The sequence below is a fragment of the Moschus berezovskii genome, chromosome 25 (genome assembly GCF_049115385.1).
Source record: "Moschus berezovskii isolate FMDL1 chromosome 25, NW_MosBer_1.0, whole genome shotgun sequence".
Classification (NCBI taxonomy): Eukaryota; Metazoa; Chordata; class Mammalia; order Artiodactyla; family Moschidae; genus Moschus; species Moschus berezovskii.
Window position 1 is genome coordinate 35,541,752 of NC_142484.1, and position 19,381 is coordinate 35,561,132.

Sequence of the window (19,381 nt, forward strand, 5' to 3'; positions counted from 1 at the left end):
AAGAAATCATAAAAATTAGAGCAGAGATAAATGCAAAAGAAATAAAATAGACCATAGCAAAAATCAACAAAGCCAAAAGCTGGTTCTTTGAGAAGGTAAATAAAATTGACAAACCAGACTCATAAAGCCAGACTCATCAAGCCAGACTCATCAAGAAACAAAGGGAGAAGAACCAAATCAAATTAAAATTAGAAATGAAAATGGAGATATCACAACCGACAACACAGAAATACAAAGGATTATTAGAGAATACTATCAGCAATTAAATGCTGATAATGGCAATAAAATGAATAACCTGGAAGAAATGGACAAATTCCTAGAAAAGTACACCTTGCCAAAACTGAACCAGGAAGAAATAGAAAATCTGAACAGACCCATCATAAGCACGGAACTAGAGGCTGTAATCAGAAATCTTCCAGCAAACAAAGCACAGGTCCGGATGTCTTCACAGCTGAATTCTACCAAAAATTTAGAGAAGAGCTAACACCTATTCTACTCAAACTCTTCCAGAAAATTGCTGAGGAAGGAAAACTTCCAAACTCATTCTATGAGGCCACCATCACCCTAATCCCAAAACCTGGTAAAGACCCCACAAAAAAAGGAAACTACAGACCAATATCACTGATGAACATAGATGCAAAAATCCTTAACAAAATTCTAGCAATCAGAATCCAACAACACATTAAGAAGATCATACATCATGACCAAGTGGGCTTTCTCCCAGGAATGCAAGGATTCTTCAATATCCACAAATCAATCAATGTAATACACCACATTAACAAACTGAAAAATAAAAATCATATGATTATCTCAATAGATGCAGAGAAAGCCTTCGACAAAATTCAACATCCATTTATGATAAAAAAAACCTCCAGAAAGTGGGAATAGAAGGGACATACCTCAACATAATAAAAGCTATATATGACAAACCCACAGCAAACATTATCCTAAATGGTGAAAAACTGAAAGCATTTCGCCTAAAGTCAGGAACAAGACAAGGGTGCCCACTCTCACCACTACTATTCAACGTAGTTCTGGAAGTTTTGGCTACAGCAATCAGAGCAGAAAAAGACATAAAAGGAATACAAATTGGAAAAGAAGAAGTAAAACTTTCACTGTTCGCTGATGACATGATCCTTTACACAGAAAACCCTAAAGACTCTACCAGAAAACAACTAGAGCTAATCAATGAATACAGTAAAGTGGAAGGATAGAAAATCAACACACAGAAATTCCTTGCATTCCTATACACTAATAATGAGAAAATAGAGAAATTAAGGAAACTATTCCATTCACTGTTGCAACGAAAAGAATTAAATACTTAGGAATACATCTACCTAAGGAAACAAAAGACTTGTACATAGAAAACTATAAAACACTAGTGAAAGTAATCAAAGTGGACACTAATAGATGGAGAAATATACCGTGTTCATGATTTGGAAGAATAAATATTGTAAAAATGAGTATACTACCGAAAGTAATTTATACATTCAATGCAATCCCTATCAAGCTATGAACAATATTTTTCACAGAACTAGAACAAATAATCTCACAATTTGTATGGAAATACAAAAAAACCTCGAATAGCCAAAGCAATCTTGAGGAAGAAAAATGGAACTGGGGGAATTAACCTGCCGGACTTCAGGCTCTACTACAAAGCCACAGTCATCAAGACAGTATGGTACTGGCATAAAGACAGAAATATAGATCAATGGAACAAAATAGAAAGCCCAGAGATAAACCCACACACCTCTGGACACCTTATCTTTGACAAAGGAGGCAAGAATATAAAATGGAGAAAAGACAATCTCTTTAACAAGTGGTGCTCAGAAAACTGGTCAGCCACTTGTAAAAGAATGAAACTAGAACACTTCCTAACACCACACACCAAAATAAACTCAAAATGGATTAGAGAGCTAAATGTAAGACCAGAAACTACAAAAACTCTTAGAGGAGAACGTAGGCAAAACACTCTCTGACATAAATCACAGCAGGATCCACCAAGACCCACCTCCCAGAATATTGGAAATAAAAGCAAAAATAAACAAGTGGGACCTAATTAAAATCAAAAGCTTCTGCACAGCAAAGGAAACTATAAGTACGGTGAAAAGACAGCCTTCAGAATCGGAGAAAATAATAGCAAATGAAGCAACTGATAAAGGATTAATCTCCAAAATATACAAGCAGCTCCTGCAGCTCAATTCCAGAAAAATAAATGACCCAATCAAAAAATGGGCCAAAGAACTAAACAGACATTTCTCCAAAGAAGACATAAAGATGGCTAACAAACACATGAAAAAATGCTCAACATCCCTCATAATCAGAGAAATGCAAATCAAAACCACAATGAGATACCCTTTCACACCAGTCAGAATGGCTGCTATCCAAAAGTCTACATGCAATAAATGCTGGAGAGGGTGTGGAGAGAAGGGAACCCTCATACACTGTTGGTGGGAATGCAAACTAGTACAGCCACTATGGAGAACAGTGTGGAGATTCCTCAAAAAACTGGAAACAGAACTGCCATATGATCCAGCAATCGCACTTCTGTGCATACACACCGAGGAAACCAGAATTGAAAGAGACACATGTATTCCAATGTTCATTGCAGCACTGTTTATAATAGCCAGGACATGGAAGCAACCTAGATGTCCATCTGCAGACGAATGGATAAGAAAGCTGTGGGATATATACACAATGGAGTATTCAGTTCAGTTCAGTCGCTCAGTCGTGTCTGACTCTCTGCGACCCCATGAATCACAGCACGCCAGGCCTCCCTGTCCATCACCAACTCCCGGAGGTCACTCAAACTCATCTCCACAGAGCCGGTGATGCCATCCAGCCATCTCATTCTCTGTCGTCCCCTTCTCCTCCCGCCCCCAACCTTTCCCAGCATCAGAGTCTTTTCCAGTGAGTCAACTCGTCGCATGAGGTGGCCAAAGTATTGCAGCTTCAACCTCAGCATCAGTCCTTCCAATGAACACCCAGGATTGATCTCCCTTAGAATGGACTGTTTGGATCTCCTGGCGGTATGAGGGACTCTCAAGAGTCTTCTCCAACACCACAGTTCAAAAGCATCAATTCTTTGGCCATCAGCTTTCTTCACAGTCCAACTCTCACATCCATACATGACCACGGGAAAAGCCATAGCCTTGACTAGACGGACCTTTGTTGGCAAAGTAATGTCTCTGCTTTTTAATATGTATTACTCAGCCATTAAAAACAATGCATTTGAATCAATTCTAATGAGGTGGATGAAACTGGAGCCTATTATACAGAGTGAAGTAAACCAGAAAGAAAAACACCAATACAGTATACTAACGCATATATATATATATATATATATATATAGTATAGAGAGGGCTTCCCTGGTGGCTCAGAGGTTAAAGCGTCTGCCTCCAATGCGGGAGACCCGGGTTCGATCCCTGGGTCGGGAAGATCCCCTGGAGAAGGAAACGGTAACCCACTCCAGTATTCTTGCCTGGAGAATCCCATGGATGGAAAAGCCTGGTAGTCTACATTCCACGGGGTCCAAAGATTCGGACACGACTGAGCGACGGAACAGAACAGAACGCATATATATGGAATTTAGAAAGATGCAAATGGTAACCCTGTATACGAGACAGCAAAAGAGACACAGATGTATACAACAGTCTTTGGGACTCTGGGAGAGGGTGAGGGTGGGATGATTTGGGAGAATGGCATTGAAACATGTATGTTGTCATATGTGAAATGAATCACTAGTTCAGGGTCGACGCATGTTACAGGATGCTCGGGGCTGGTGTGCGGGGATGACCTAGAAGGAGGATAAAGGGAGGAGGGCGGTGGGATTGGGGTTCAGGAGGGGGAACTCGTGTACACCCGGGGCGGATTCATGTCAATGTATGTCAAAACCAACCACTATAATATTGTAAAATAATTAGCCTCCAATAAAAATAAAAAAAACTGAATGTTATTTTCATGGTATTGAATGTTATAAGCATGATGGTTACCACTCAGAGAAAAGTAATATTGTGGACTGAAAACTATAGGAATTTAAATTTGTTATTAGAGACTATCTTTGGATCTCTTTGAGATTCTGAAGCAAGTCATGAATTCTCTCCCAGAAAAACTACATAGGCACACATAAATCAATTTGTGGATACAATTCCAGGTAGCGTGTAGGTTTCATCAAGTCTATCCAAAGATCCTTAAAGGACTGTAGAAACCAGATTACAAGCCCTCACTTAAAGGATGAGTGGGAGAAAATGGCACATTTTTTATTTATTTATTTTTTAATTTTTTTATTTTATTGGAGGCAAATTACCTTACATTAATATATTGGTTGGTTTTGCCATACATTGACACGAATCTGCCCCGGGTGTACATGTATTCCCTTTCCTGAACCCCCCTCCCTCCTCCCTCGTCCCCATATCCTCCCTCCAGGTCATCCCCGTGCACCAGCCCCAAGCATCCTGTATCATGCGTCGAACCTGGACTGGTGATTCATTTCACATATGATAATATACATGCTACAATGCCGTCCTCCCCAATCATCCCACCTTCACCCTCTCCCACAGAGTCCCAAAGACTGTTCTATATACCTATGTCTCTTTTGCAGTCTCGTATACAGGGTTAAGGTTACCATCTTTCTAAATTCCATATATATGCGTTAGTATACTGTACTGATGTTTTTCTTTCTGGCTTACTTCACTATGTATAATAGGCTCCAATTTCATCCACCTCATTAGAACTGTTTCAAATGCATTCTTTTTGATGGCTGAAAAATACTACATTGTGTATATTTACCAAAGCTTTCTTATCCATTTATCTGCAGATGGACATCTAGGTTGCTTCCATGTCCTGGCTATTATAAACAGTGCTGCAGTGAACATTGGGGTACATGTGTCTCTTTGGATTCTGGTTTCCTCGGTGTGTATGCCCAGGAGAACGATTGCTGGATCATATGGCAGTTCTATTTCCAGTTTTTTAAGGAATCTCCACACTGTTCTCCATAGTGGCTGTACTAGTTTGCATTCCCACCAACAGTGTATGAGGGTTCCCTTCTCTCCACACCCTCTCCAGCATTTATTGCATGTAGACTTTTGGATAGCAGCCATTCTGACTGGTGTGAAATGGTATCTCATTGTGGTTTTGATTTGCATTTCTCTGATTATGAGGGATGTTGAGCATTTTTTCATGTGTTTGTTAGCCATCTTTATGTCTTCTTTGGAGAAATGTCTGTTTAGTTCTTTGGCCCATTTTTTGATTGGATCAGAAAATGGCAAATTAAAGATACAAAAAGGAAGAGATGATCTGATCAGAGAAGAGAGACAAGATCTCCTGGGTCATGAACTAGAGGTCATTAAGTGCTAAAGTGCTAATCACATTGAAAAGTTTAGAACAGACCTTCAGTAAAGAGAAAAGAAAAAAAAGAGTAGAGGGCAAAGAATTGAAGATAAAATATAAAATTAACAAGAACGTGGGAAACAATATGATTATTTTAGTCAGCACCCAACGCCACCTGAGGCACACGTGTGTGTTAGTCGCTCAGTTGTGTCCGACTCTTTGCAACCCCATCGACTGTAGCCCGCCAGGCTCCTCCATCCACAGGATTTCCCAGGCAAGAATACTGCAGTGGGTTGCTGTTTCCTTTCCAGGGGATCTTCCCAACCCAGAGATCAAACCCGTGTCTCCTGCATTGCAGGCGGATTCTTTACTGTCTGGGCCACGTGTGGGCATGAGAATAACTGGACCACCTGACTTGACAACACCAGCACAGGACGCAGCCATGAAACCAACCAGGAGGAGTCACATGTCAGTAAATAAGGGCAGCCTGAAGAGACCTGGGAAAGCCAAGGCTAAAAACAGAGGCTTGGTGGAGGGTGTTGAAAGCCGTCGTCAGTAGTCACAATTACCAGGGATTCCTGTGGTGGAAGCTGGACTCATAAGACAGCACAATAATCTTATCGGGACTGAAATAGTCCATTAAACCCCTGATTTCTTAGAGGGCAAGAAGTAGCTCTTGCTTACTAGTACGCAGCACCTGGAACACGATCTGGCAAACAGTATGCCTGAACACGGGTCACATGAGTGAATGAACAAGGACAACTCTTTCCAGGTGGCGCTAGTTGTAAAGAACCCACCTGCCAATGCAGGAGGTGCAGGAGACTCAGGTTCAATCCCTGGGTCAGGAAGATCCCTGGAGGAGGAAATGGCAACCCACTCCCATATTCTTGCCTGGAAAATCCTATGGAGAGAGAAGTGTGGAGGACTACAGTCCATAGATTGCAGAGAGTCAGACAGGAATGAAGCGATTGAGCATGCACACTATCAAGCACCCAAGAGCTCCCACTCTTCAGGTCTGCAAATGCAACTCTTCTGAAACACGTTGGCTGCTCTCATGATCGGCCTGTTGTCTTTCTAGGAAAATACTTAGTCCTCTCTTCTCATTAATTCATTTTACTCTTTGTAGTTCACCCCAAATGTGAGACAATTCAAAAAATTCGGATACAACGCAGTGTTTTGTTATTATTTTTCAGTTCTCTCTGGCACCAAGCAAATTTGGCCCTAAACAAAAGCTAATAAACCCTGATTTTAAAGCTATAATGCCTCTAGTGTGTGTGCTAGAAGTACAACAAGATGATGCAATACCTCAAGGCCCTGTTTTAGTTAAAAGTCAGGCTAATGATTTCATCCTTCATAGTGCCCAAAGAACCCTGAGAAAGAAACCTTCAACTCTTACATCGTTTTCTGTCTTAAGGGTAATGAACCATATGTGTAGACAGCTGCACTGTCTGTAAACTATGGTCATTAATTAGACAGGAGACAGGACACTTCCAGGGAGAGGCGGGTGAAGGGAAAAGAGTGAGACTTTGAAAAGTCACAGTGATTATTAATAACAGAAAGGGCAGGGAAAAGGGTAAAATGCTTGTTCTCCATATTTCAAATATATTACATTGCCCATAGCAATGAAGCAGCGAAAGGTCTGGAAAGCATGGTGAGAGTTTGGGAACTATGCATGAGTCCAAAGTTAACCAAGCAGGTTCTACAGGCAAAAATCCACACAGAATCATCTATAGAATTCCAATGCTACTTCAGTCGTGTCCGACTCTGTGTGACCCCATAGGTGGAAGCCCACCAGGCTCTCCCCTCCCTGGGATTCTCCAGGCAAGAACACTGGAGTGGGTTGCCATTTCCTTCTCCAATGTGTGAAAGTGAAAAGTGAAAGTGAAGTCGCTCAGTCATGTCCGACCCTTAGCGACCCCATGAACTGCAGCCTACCAGGATCCTCCGTCCATGGGATTTTCTAGGGAAGAGTACTGGAGTGGTTTGCCATTGCCTTCTCCGATAGAATTCCAAAGAAAGTGCCAAATTAGGTGAAGCTTATGCCCACATGAAGCTTATGAGCCTAATCGTGCACTGGTAAAAAGTCTGTCTCTCAATGCTGGAGACACTGGAGATGCAGGTTCAATCCCTGGGTCGGGAAGATCCCCTGGAGTGGGAAATGGCAACCCACTCCAGGATTCTTGCCTGGGAAATCCCATGGACATAGGGATCTGGCTGGCTACAGTCCATGGGGTTGCAAAGAGTCGGACACGACTGAGCACACATGCACCTGCCCAAGGGAAAAATTATAATTTAGTCTTCAGTTCAGTTCAGTTCAGTCATTCAGTCGTGTCTGACTCTTTGCGACCCCATGAATCACAGCACGCCAGGCCTCCCTGTCCATCACCAACTCCCAGAGTTCAGACACAATTATATTGTACAAAGCAAACCAATGAAATAAATGAGTTTTCCCATGAGCATCAGGTATGAATCCCTAACCAAGATGTACATCCCTAACTGGGATGATTGGGACTACAAAGTATGCAGCAAGAGTTCAAATTATGTCAGGGCAAGCAAGAATGAAGGCGATGACCACACAGACCTTGTAGCTTCCCAGATCCAGCCGATGTAGACATGATGTGTACCGAGAGTTCCAGTTATTTTAGCAGATAAAGATATCTCTGAAAACACGCCAAGAAACAGAGAATATCTGGAAGGTGTATAAGCACTCCTGTTTCTTGAATCTTTATTAATTATTACTAATTACTATACTAATTCTGGCAGAGGCTCGGGTCTGCAATAAAGTACACATGCTTGTAATTTCTAGAAAAAGCATGGATTTAATGAACTAAAGGAACTAAAGCATCTATGTAATGTAAAATGGCAATAACCTATCTATAAAAGACCCCAGAAAAGTATGAAAGAGAGAATGCTAAACTAAAAGGTCAGGTATGAGTCAGTGATGATGATATGTCAATATAGGTTTAAGAATTGTAACAAATGAACCACTGGTGAGGGATGTTGATAATGGGGAAGGCTAGGGCTTGGAGGGTAAAGCCTCCACCTGCAATGAGGGAGACCCGGGTTCAATCCCTGTATCAGGACGATCCCCTGCAGAAAGCAATGGCAACCCACTCCAATACTCTTGCCTGGAAAATCCTATGGACGGAGGAGCCTGGGAGGCTGCAGTCCATGGGGTCACAGAGTCAGACACGACTGAGCGACTTCACTTTCACTATCATGGTTTGGGAAAGGGGTCCAGGCAAAACTTATGCACTTCTGGTCAGTTTTGTTGTCAACTTATACCTGCTCTAAAAAGTGAAGTCAATTAAAAAAAAATTCAGAGAGGTGTGGGTGAGAGTGACGAAAGCATGATTTTTGCTTCTGCTCTGCAGAATGGCAATGACAAGAAAGCTTATCATGCAGAAGAGAGCACTAGCAAAGGAGGAGCAGATACACTGGCAGAAAGGAGGACCATGTAAAGAACCAGTGAAGAAGTCTGCACAGGAGAGTGGCGTGATCAGATTTGCATGGGATAAGGTTTCCTCCGGCAGTTGTACCATGGTTGGTTTAGCTGATGTGCTGTGTGTTATACTATGCTCAGTTGTGTCTGACTCTTTGAAACCCCATGGACTGTAGCCCATCAAGCGCCTCGGTCCATGGGATTCTCCAAGCAAATACTGTAGTGGGTTGCCATTCCCTTCTCCAGAGGATCTTCCCAACCCAGGGATCAAACTGAAGTCTCCTGTACTCCAGGCATATTCTTTACCTTCTAAGCCATCAGGGAAGCACACCAGGGTTTGGCTGCTAGAATAAGTCAAAGTAGGAAGACCATTAAGACAGTCTGTACTCAGCTAGATATAAGATCGTATTGATAAGTACATGACTTAGGATTGTGAGAATAAAGGGGAGGGACAGACATTAATATCTGATACTGGTAAAACTGATCTGACTTTGTGACACTTGGTTAATAGGATAAGGAGGAAAAAATATCTAGGGCAGTTTCCAAGTTGCTGGTTTTATAACTACAAAAGTTGTTTTCTTAAATAAAACATTTATAAATGTTTCATGAGTGAGCAAACAAACATGCACATTCTTGAAATTATTATCATAAAATCTGTGGTGATATTATAGCCAAGACATGGGGAAAAACTAAATGTCCATGGACAGATGAACAAATATAAAAGATGTGGTACGTATGTGCAATGGAATATTCAGTTCAGTCGCTCAGTCGTGTCCGACTCTTTGCGACCCCATGAATCACAGCACGCTAGGCCTCCCTGTCCATCACCAACTCCCGGAGTTCACTCAAACTCATGTCCATCGAGTCAGTGATGCCATCCAGCCATCTCATTCTCTGTAGTCCCCGTCTCCTCCCACCCCCAATCCCTCCCAGCATCAGACTCTTTTCCAGTGAGTCAACTCGTCGCATGAGGTGGCCAAAGTATTGCAGTTTCAGCGTTAGCATCAGTCCTTCCAATGAACACCCAGGATTGATCTCCTCTAGAATGGACTGGTTGGATCTCTATTACTTAGCCATAAAAAAGAATGAAGTAATGCCATTTGGAGCAACATGGATGGACTGAGGGACTGTCATACTAAATCAGAGAAAGGCAAATATTATATGGTAACACTTGTATGTGGAATCTAAAATATGGCCCAAATGAACCTCTCTAGGAAACACAAACAGACTCACATAGAGAAGAGACTTGTGGTTGCCAAGGGGGAGGGAAGATAGGGAGAGGGGTGGATTGGGAGTTGGGGATCAGCAGATGCAAACTGTCATGTATCGAATGGATACACAACAGCTTAGCATAGCACAGGGAACTACATTCACGGTCCTGTGAGAAACCATGATGGAAAACACTATGAAAAAGAATGCATATAAAAGTATAACTGAATCACTTTTCTGCACAGCAGGAATTAACACAACATTGTAAATCAACTTTACTTTGATAGAATAAAACTTTTAAAATATGTGGTGACAACGTTTATGCTCATTTATTTTTTCCATCCAGGCAGAATTTGTTGAGAACCACATCACTACTGAGTTAACTGTTGAACGAGGTTAAAAAATAGATGAAAGAGGAAGGAGAAAGCGCCATGTAGATGGTAAGCCTGTGCTGCCTTTGGGGGACTAATCTATTTTAAACTTTCCTGTCCCAGTTTTTCCAAGGAGATTAGGACCTGTCAGACATAGTCCTGATTTTGGTTCATAAAACACTGACCCTGTGATGGTAAAGAGCAGCTCTCAACCATGTGACTGAATAGGCCTCACAGGCTCCCGTGCCAATGAATCTCAATCCCTGCCCCTTCTGAAGTATCGAGGATACAGGCTGGGTTATCAGTATTGGAAATCCCCTCCACCAACATGTGACAGACTGCCCCTTAGATTTACATTCAAAAGAAACCCCGTTGAGAACACTGATATGTCTTTCCTCTTTTATGTCACTTACTATTATTTGCATCTTCAGTTCAGTTCAGTCGTGTCCGACTCTTTGCAACCCCATGAATCACAGCACGCCAGGCCTCCCTGTCCATCACCAGCTCCCGGAGTTCACTCAAACTCATGTCCATCGAGTCGGTGATGCCATCCAGCCATCTCATTCTCTGTCGTCCCCGTCTCCTCCCACCCCCAATGCCTCCCAGCATCAGAGTCTTTTCCAGTGAGTCAACTCGTCGCATGAGGTGGCCAAAGTATTGGAGTATCAGTTTCAGCATCAGTCCTTCCAATGAACATCCAGGATTGATCTCCTCTAGAATGGACTGGTTGGATCTCCTTGCAGTCCAAGGGACTCTCAAGAGTCTTCTCCAGCACCACAGTTGAAAAGCATCAATTCTTCAGTGATCAGCCTTCTTCACAGTCCAACTCTCACATCCATACATGACCACGGGAAAAACCATAGCCTTGACTAGATGGGTGTTCATTGGAAGGACTGATGCTAAAGCTGAAGCTCCAATACTTTGGCCACCTCATGTGACGAGCTGACTCACTGGAAAAGACTCTGATGCTGGGAAAGGTTGGGGGGGGGGAGGAGAAGGGGACGACCGAGAATGAGATGGCTGGATGGCATCACTGACGCTGTGGACATGAGTTTGAGTGAACTCCAGGAGTTGGTGATGGACAGGGAGGCCTAGCGTGCTGTGATTCATGGGGTAGGACATGACTGAGCAACTGAACTGAACTGAACTGAACTGACTAGACGGACCTTGGTTGGCAAAGTAATGTCTCTGCTTTTTAATATGCTATCTAGGCTGGTCATAACTTTCCTTCCAAGGAGTAAGCGTCTTTTAATTTCATGGCTGCAATCAGCATCCACAGTGATTTTGGAGCCCCCAAAAATAAAGTCTGACACTGTTTCCACTGTTTCCCCATCTATTTCCCATGAAGTGATGGGACCAGATGCCATGATCTTCATTTTCTGAATGTTGAGCTTCAAGCCAACCTTTTCAATCTCCTCTTTCACTTTCATCAAGAGGCTTTTGAGTTCCTCTTCACTTTCTGCCATAAGGGTAGTGTCATCTGCATATCTCAGGTTATTGATATTTTTCCCGGCAATCTTGATTCCAGCTTGTGCTTCTTCCAGCCCAGCGTTCCTCATGATGTACTCTGCATACAAGTTAAATAAGCATGGTGACTGTATACAGCCTTGATGTACTCCTTTTCCTATTTGGAACCAGTCTGTTGTTCCATGTCCAGTTCTAACAGTTGCTTCCTGACCTGCATACAGGTTTCTCAAGAGGCAGGTCAGGTGGTCTGATATTCCTATCTCTTTCAGAATGTTCCACAGTTTATTGTGATCCACACAGTCAAAGGCTTTGGCATAGTCAATGAAACAGAAATAGATGCTCTTCTGGAACTCTCTTGCTTTGTCCATGATCCAGCGGATGTTGGCAATTTGATCTCTGGTGCCTCTGCCTTTTCTAAAACCTGCTTGAACATCTGGGAGTTCACGGTTCACGTATTGCTGAAGCCTGGCTTGGAGAATTTTGAGCATGACTTTACTAGCGTGTGAAATGAATGCAATTGTGCTGTAGTTTGAGCATTCTTTGGCACTGCCTTTCTTTGGGATTGGAATGAAGACTGACCTTTTCCAGTCTTGTGGCCACTGCTGAGTTTTCCAAATTTGCTGGCATAGTGAGTGCAGCACTTCTGTATCTTACTAATCTCTACTTATGTCTTAATATCCTTTAATAGACTGAAAGATCATAGGGAACCTTTAATATCACATCTATTTAACATTTAACTCCCCGCTTTTAATACATGAACTCCTTATACCTCATTTTTCAATCTTAAGTTTCAGCCATTTGAGAAAATTGTATGCTTATGAAAATAGAGGAATCATCCTACTATTAAAATTATCCCAATAGATTCTTCAACAATTCTGCTCTTTAATTGCACTTTAATTAAAGAGCTTGAACATTAATAACTTTACTTATCATTAATAGAATCTGTTCTTTAAAGTCCAGCTTCATTAAATAATCATGCATTGAACATTTATTATATGGGACTCAGGTGCTGTGTACTGTGGCTTTGAGAATAATTAAAGCATGAATGGGCTACCAAATTTTGTCTGAGAAAACAAATGTAAATAAACAATGCATAAACTGACAATACAATGAATTAAACATATGCAATTTACATGCAATTTATAGGTAAAGCACAAATGTGGAGGGAAATGTCATCAGACTTGGATTTTGAAAATGAAATGGGAATCTGTGGCAGGTCATTCCAGGAAGAGAGAAACAGTCATGCAAACAATCAATGTAGTAAGTATAAGATGGGATTTAAAAATAGGGCCTATCAAAAGGAGAAATAATGAAGAAAACACTTTTTTAAACATGCAGAAAGCCATCCTTATTAATTAGATGAGGATTCAAAGTGACAAATATTTTCCTGTGCACTCAGATATGTGAAAATTACAATATCTGGGTTTCTAAAGAAAACATAATTCTTTATGGTGGTCTTTCATGGTTGTAAATGATCAGAAGTCACAAAGTATAATAGTCACGTATAAAAACAAAGTACCTATTTGAGAGCTAAACCCATGCATAATCAGCCAAGACTAGAATTATGTTTGCGAGAGATTAGATTAAAAAAAAAAAACCAGAATAAGAATGTTAGCTCAAATTTATTGAATACTTATTGGATGACAAGCCTTGTTCTGGGGCTTCCCTGGTGGCTCAGATGGTAAAGAATCTGCCTTCAATGTGGGAGAACCAGGTTTGATCCCTGGGTCAGGAAGATCCCCTGGAAAAGGGAATGGCTACCCACTCCAGTATTCTTGCCTGGAAAGTTTCATGGACAGAGGTTACAGTCCATAGGATCACAAAGAATTAGACACTACTGAGATCATGGCATCTGGTCCCATCACTTCATGGGAAATAGATGGGGAAACAGTGGAAACAGTGTCAGACTTTATTTTTGGGGGCTCCAAAATTACTGCAGATGCTGATTGCAGCCATAAAATTAAAAGACGCTTACTCCTTGGAAGGAAAGTTATGACCAACCTAGATAGCATATTAAAAAGCAGAGACATTACTTTGCCAACCAAGGTCCGTCTAGTCAAGGCTATGGTTTTCCCATGATCATGTATGGATGTGAGAGTTTTACTGTGAAGAAAACTGATTGCCGAAGAATTGATGCTTTTGAACTGTGGTGCTGGAGAAGACTCTTGAGAGTCCCCTGGAGTGCAAGGAGATCCAACCAGTCCATTCTAGAGGAGATCAGTCCTGGGTGTTCATTGCAAGGACTGATGCTAAAGCTGAAACTCCAATACTTTGGCCACCTCATGCGACGAGTTGACTCACTGGAAAAGACTCTGATGCTGGGAGATGGCTGGATGGCATCACCGACTCGATGGACGTGAGTTTGAGTGAATTCCGGGAGTTGGTGATGGACAGGGAGGCCTGGCGTGCTGTGATTCATGGGGATGCAAAGAGTTGGACACGACTGAGTGACTGAACTGAACTGAGCAACTAACACTTTCACATTCAAGCCTTGTTCTAAGCATGTTGTTACATAAATGGATTCACATAATATGGAAACCAGAGAAAATGCTGAAGATTCCTATTGTTATCCCATTTTTACAAAGAAATGGAGACAGGTTAAGTAATTTGTCCAAGTTCAAAGAAAACATAGCAAAATCAGAATCTTACAAACAACTATTGTGTAGGGTAGGGAGGTGGTATTGGTACTTTTTTCATCATTAAATAAGATAGAAACTCTAGGACATGATATAAGAGAGTCTTTGGAATGGACAGTTGATGAGCAGGTTATTAATATGAGTTTTTACAGTAGCTATTGGAAATAAACATTTGGATGTCAAAGAGAGTGTTCTACATGTGGGAGGTTCTGGGACAAAGGGAATGAGAGGGGATGCCTGGAAATCTTTTGAAGTTATTTAAGCCTTGGGGAGGAATGCTCATAGAAAGCACATGTGTTTAACACTTACTATAGGATAATGCCATTGTTCAGCTTGGGGAAATAAGAGTAAATAATGCAGAGACATGAAAAACCTTTAAAAAGTTCCATCCAGGACAGAAAATGGTATAAAATAATGATGAACAAAATGATAAATGCTCACACAGTGCTTATGATGTAACCTATGCTCTCCCGAGGGCTTGCAAGTATTAATTCCTCAATCCTCACAACACTAGGACAGAGGGTATACCATTACATCCACATTCTACAGGTGAGAAAACTGTTGCCTAAATAGATTGAGAAATTTGCTTATGGTCTTACAACTTGTAAATGACAAACCTGATATCTGAAGACAGGCCAGCTAGCTCTTAAACATTAAGAGCTCCTCCTATGGTTGGTGAAGGGCAAGAGATGATAAAGAGATTATAAGTGTAGATTATTCATCTATTTTTTTATTCATTCACCAAAACACTTATTGAGCACCTATTATGTGCCAGACACTATTCTAGGCAGTGTGGGTATAGCCGTGAACAAACAAACGAGATACTTCCTTGCACTTAAGACATGTACATTCATGAAGAATTGCTGTGGCAAATTAAGAAAAGTGTTTAAGCAACAGAGACACAGACATAGAGAACAAACATATGGATAAGAGAGGAGGGAAGGCGTGGGATGAACTGGGATACTGGGGTAGACATATATATATACAGCTGTGTGTAAAATCGATAACTAATGTCATGTACGGATGTGAGAGTTGGACTGTGAAGAAAGCTGATGGCCGAAGAATTGATGCTTTTGAACTGTGGTGCTGGAGAAGACTCTTGAGAGTCCCTTGGACTGCAAGGAGATCCAACCAGTCCATTCTAAAGAAGATCAACCCTGGGTGTTCATTGGAAGGACTGATGCTGAAGCTGAAACTCCAATACTTTGGCCACCTCATGCGACGAGTTGACTCACTGGAAAAGACTCTGATGCTGGGAGGGATTGGGGGCAGGAGGAGACGGGGACGACAGAGAATGAGATGGCTGGATGGCATCACCGACTCAATGGACATGAGTTTGAGTGAACTCCGGGAGTTGGTGATGGACAGGGAGGCCTGGCGTGCTGTGATTCATGGGGTCGCGGAGAGTCGGACACGACTGAGCGACTGAACTGAACTGAACTGAACTGAATGAGAATATACTCAGTGCTGTGCGGTGACCTAAGTGGAAGGGAAATCCAAGAGAGTGTGGATACAGGTATACATATGGGTGATTCACTGTGCTATAGAGTAGAAATTAACACAACATTGTAAAGCAACTATACCCCAATAATTTTTTTTAAGTGCTTAATGTGTCAAGCCATATCTCATATCTAATTTAACCCTCACAACCCTTTGAAATCTGTACTACCATCATCCTCATTTTACAGATAAGAAAACTAAGTCTTGGGGGCATTAAATAAAGTCACAGAGATCGTTAAGGATGGATGTAGAAACTCAGGACTAGATCTGCCAGATTCCAAAGCTCATACTTAAACCAGCTTATTTTAGCATTTAAAGAAGAAATAGAATCAAAGGAATTTATTTTTATGATGTATGATATGAGAATCATTTTCAGCCTTAAGAATGGACAGGAAGACCAGGAACAATAGTTCAAATGAAAAAAAAATGATGATATAGATGACATTTTAACTGGAAGGCAAGAAAATTATAAAAGATCATCAGCATGTTTTAAGCTGGACTTTCTCAAATGCTTGATCATAAAGGATTCAGTGCCATAAATGGAAATCACTGCCATGTGTATTTTCTTCTTCAAACAAAAGTTTTCAAATACTGACGTCATTCCAGAACCCTCATAACCCCATAGCCAAGGACTGAAAACTTACAAAATGTGTTTTATCCAATGAAAAAAAACAGCAAATCTCTGGTGATTCAACATACAGAAGATAATTTTTTTCCTGGAAGTAATAGAAGCAGGATAAGACTAGGCTGAGCTATCTTTGAAGGATTCGCCTTTTCTCCTTTTGAGTGAGGCTCTTTCTCTCCCCGCCCCTCTGCACCAGAAGGATGCCTTTGTATCGTCTGTTATCAAGAGAGACCATGCTGTTTCAAAGGCACATGATGTGTCAAAAATACCTGCTGGATGTCCCAATTCGGCTCTGAATTCCAGCTGCTGCACAGTCTTTGTTCTAGGCAGAGAGAACACTCAGCACCGGATTAATGGTAATGTGATCATTTAAAAATATTATCCATCCCTGTGATAATGTCTTTTGGGCTGTTGCCATGTCAAAGTGATGGGTCAGTGCTATTCTGATCACTAGTGCCACCCCCACTCAAAAGGGATTTAAAACTTGGCATTTAAAAATAAGCAGACAAGCTTGTGAATCCACAGTCTATTGCTATTCTGTGCCTTTTTATTGGTGAAATGTCTTGAAGTCTTCACAACTATCTCTTCATACCCAGCAAGGGTACAATTGCTTTTAATAAGTCAGATCTTAATTATAGCATGGGCTTCCGTCTATGGGGTCACACAGAGTCGGACACGACTGAAGTGACTTAGCAGCAGCAGCAACAGCAATCTACCACTTACCCAAGGAGTGGAGCTTTCTAACTGAAGGAAAAATAAAATCTTATGTTTTTCAAGCTTCTTAAACACTTTCAAAGTTTGAAATACTCTTTTATCTATGTCACATTTGATCATCAAAGCAATCCTATATGAAAGGCAAGGAGAATGCTATTATCCACATTTTAATATATGGAAACTGAGACTCAGAGCAAGGATGGGAATCAGTCTAAAAAAAAATAATAAGACAGTGACAGAACTTAGGTTTCAACGTAATGTTCCCCTTCCTCCTTTTATTTTTTTTCCCGAAGTCAAATTTAGTTCTGTGTTGACACCGTGGAAAAAGTATATGTAACAAAGCATGAAAACTTAGGAAAGTTCAAGAAAAATTACCATCAGTCACAGACTCTCGCTCGCTCACTCTCTTATAAATACATGTGGTTACATAAAAGCCTAACTGCTTGCAGCATCTCACTCAAGTACATTTCACATCTGAGAGTCAAATCTTAATGATAGGGCTACAGAGAGAAGTGGCCCTGTAACCTGGATCAGCCTGAAGTTGAAGACTTTTAGACAGACACAGCTTTCTCCATACCTAGGCAATTTCAAACATATCTTTCCCTTGGACTCTTTTATGAAACCATGCTTATTGGTATTCGTTCCATTTTATTTCCAGGAAATCCTATGGTCCTGCGCACAAGAATTTTCATCACATCCTAAATGTGATGTTTGTTTTCCTCTGATGGATTCTCCCGATGGCACAGTCTTGAGTAAGACAATGGATTTCAGACAAATTCAGTAGCCCTTTTCATTTTCTCAGTCACACTGAGGCACAAAGAAGTCTTCTCCAAGATTCCTTGTCAATAAAGTCTTTATGAATGGGACACAGATTATATGCCACAATCCACTGATTTACACATACTAAGAATTCTTTGTGAAACATAAACTTACAAATTATTTTCCCAGGCCAGAACATAACAGAATACTTCATTTGTTGTCAAAATAATGTACATTCAAAAATGACGTACTGTTTTAATCTACCTGATGAGCAATTTAAAAAAAGAATTAATTTTGCCAATTGTGACATAAAATGTGCGTTAACAGAGATAGTGTAAATCTTTGCAACATATGGAGAAGTATTTTGGAATATGTATTTAGATCCTTTAACAAGTTCATATAATAATTAGCTTGCAATTTCTTCTCTAGAAATAATTTCACACTGAATAACAGAAAAATATTAGACTAATATTTATCTGCCAATACATTTATTGAAAAGCTATTTATATTACAGATAAATAGGAAATGCTTTAAACTTTCCCAAAATAGAAGCATGATTAAAGTAAAATAGGTTTATCTACATCACAATATGATACACAGCTCATGTTTTCAAATAATGTTTCAAGATATAAGAAAAAGATCATAGTAAACTTTTAGGAGAAAAAACAGTCAGATACCAAGTCATCAAGTAAAAACATAAATCAAGTGAGAATTTGAGCTTGGATAAGGAAATAGCAAAAGAGCCTGAGTTCTAAATCTGGGTGGACATGACAGAGACTATGGCCAGAGGGAGGAGACACTGTATAAAGTAAACTGGTTCAAAGAAGGAAGAAACTCAACTCTCGAGTTTGATTATGTAAGAACTTCTAGAACTTCTCAAATTTTATGCTGACCCTTCGTCTTTCAACAGTATATAAAATCAGAGACTGAGACTGTTCTATCTAGATACAAAGGGAAAGAAAAAGACATCTGGCATCTGAATGTGTTGATGTTAGTTTGATTACTTTGGGTTTTTTTCCTTTGCAATAAAAGAATAATTTTACTACCTGCCATACTCTGGTTTTTTGTGACATTTTCAAATGATGACATTTCATAATTTAATTCTGACCTGTTAGACTGCATTTACTGATTCATTCTTTCATTCAAATCATTAAGCATTCATGTGGTGCTATGCCAACCATGAAAGTTATGAAAAGCTCAAATACTGAGAGATTTATAATTTAAACACAGAAAATTATGTTTTTTAGGATCAATAAAATTACTTAAAATATGTTTTGTACTATTACCAAATATAAAAGAAGCTGTGAATATTTTGTAATTTACAGAAAAA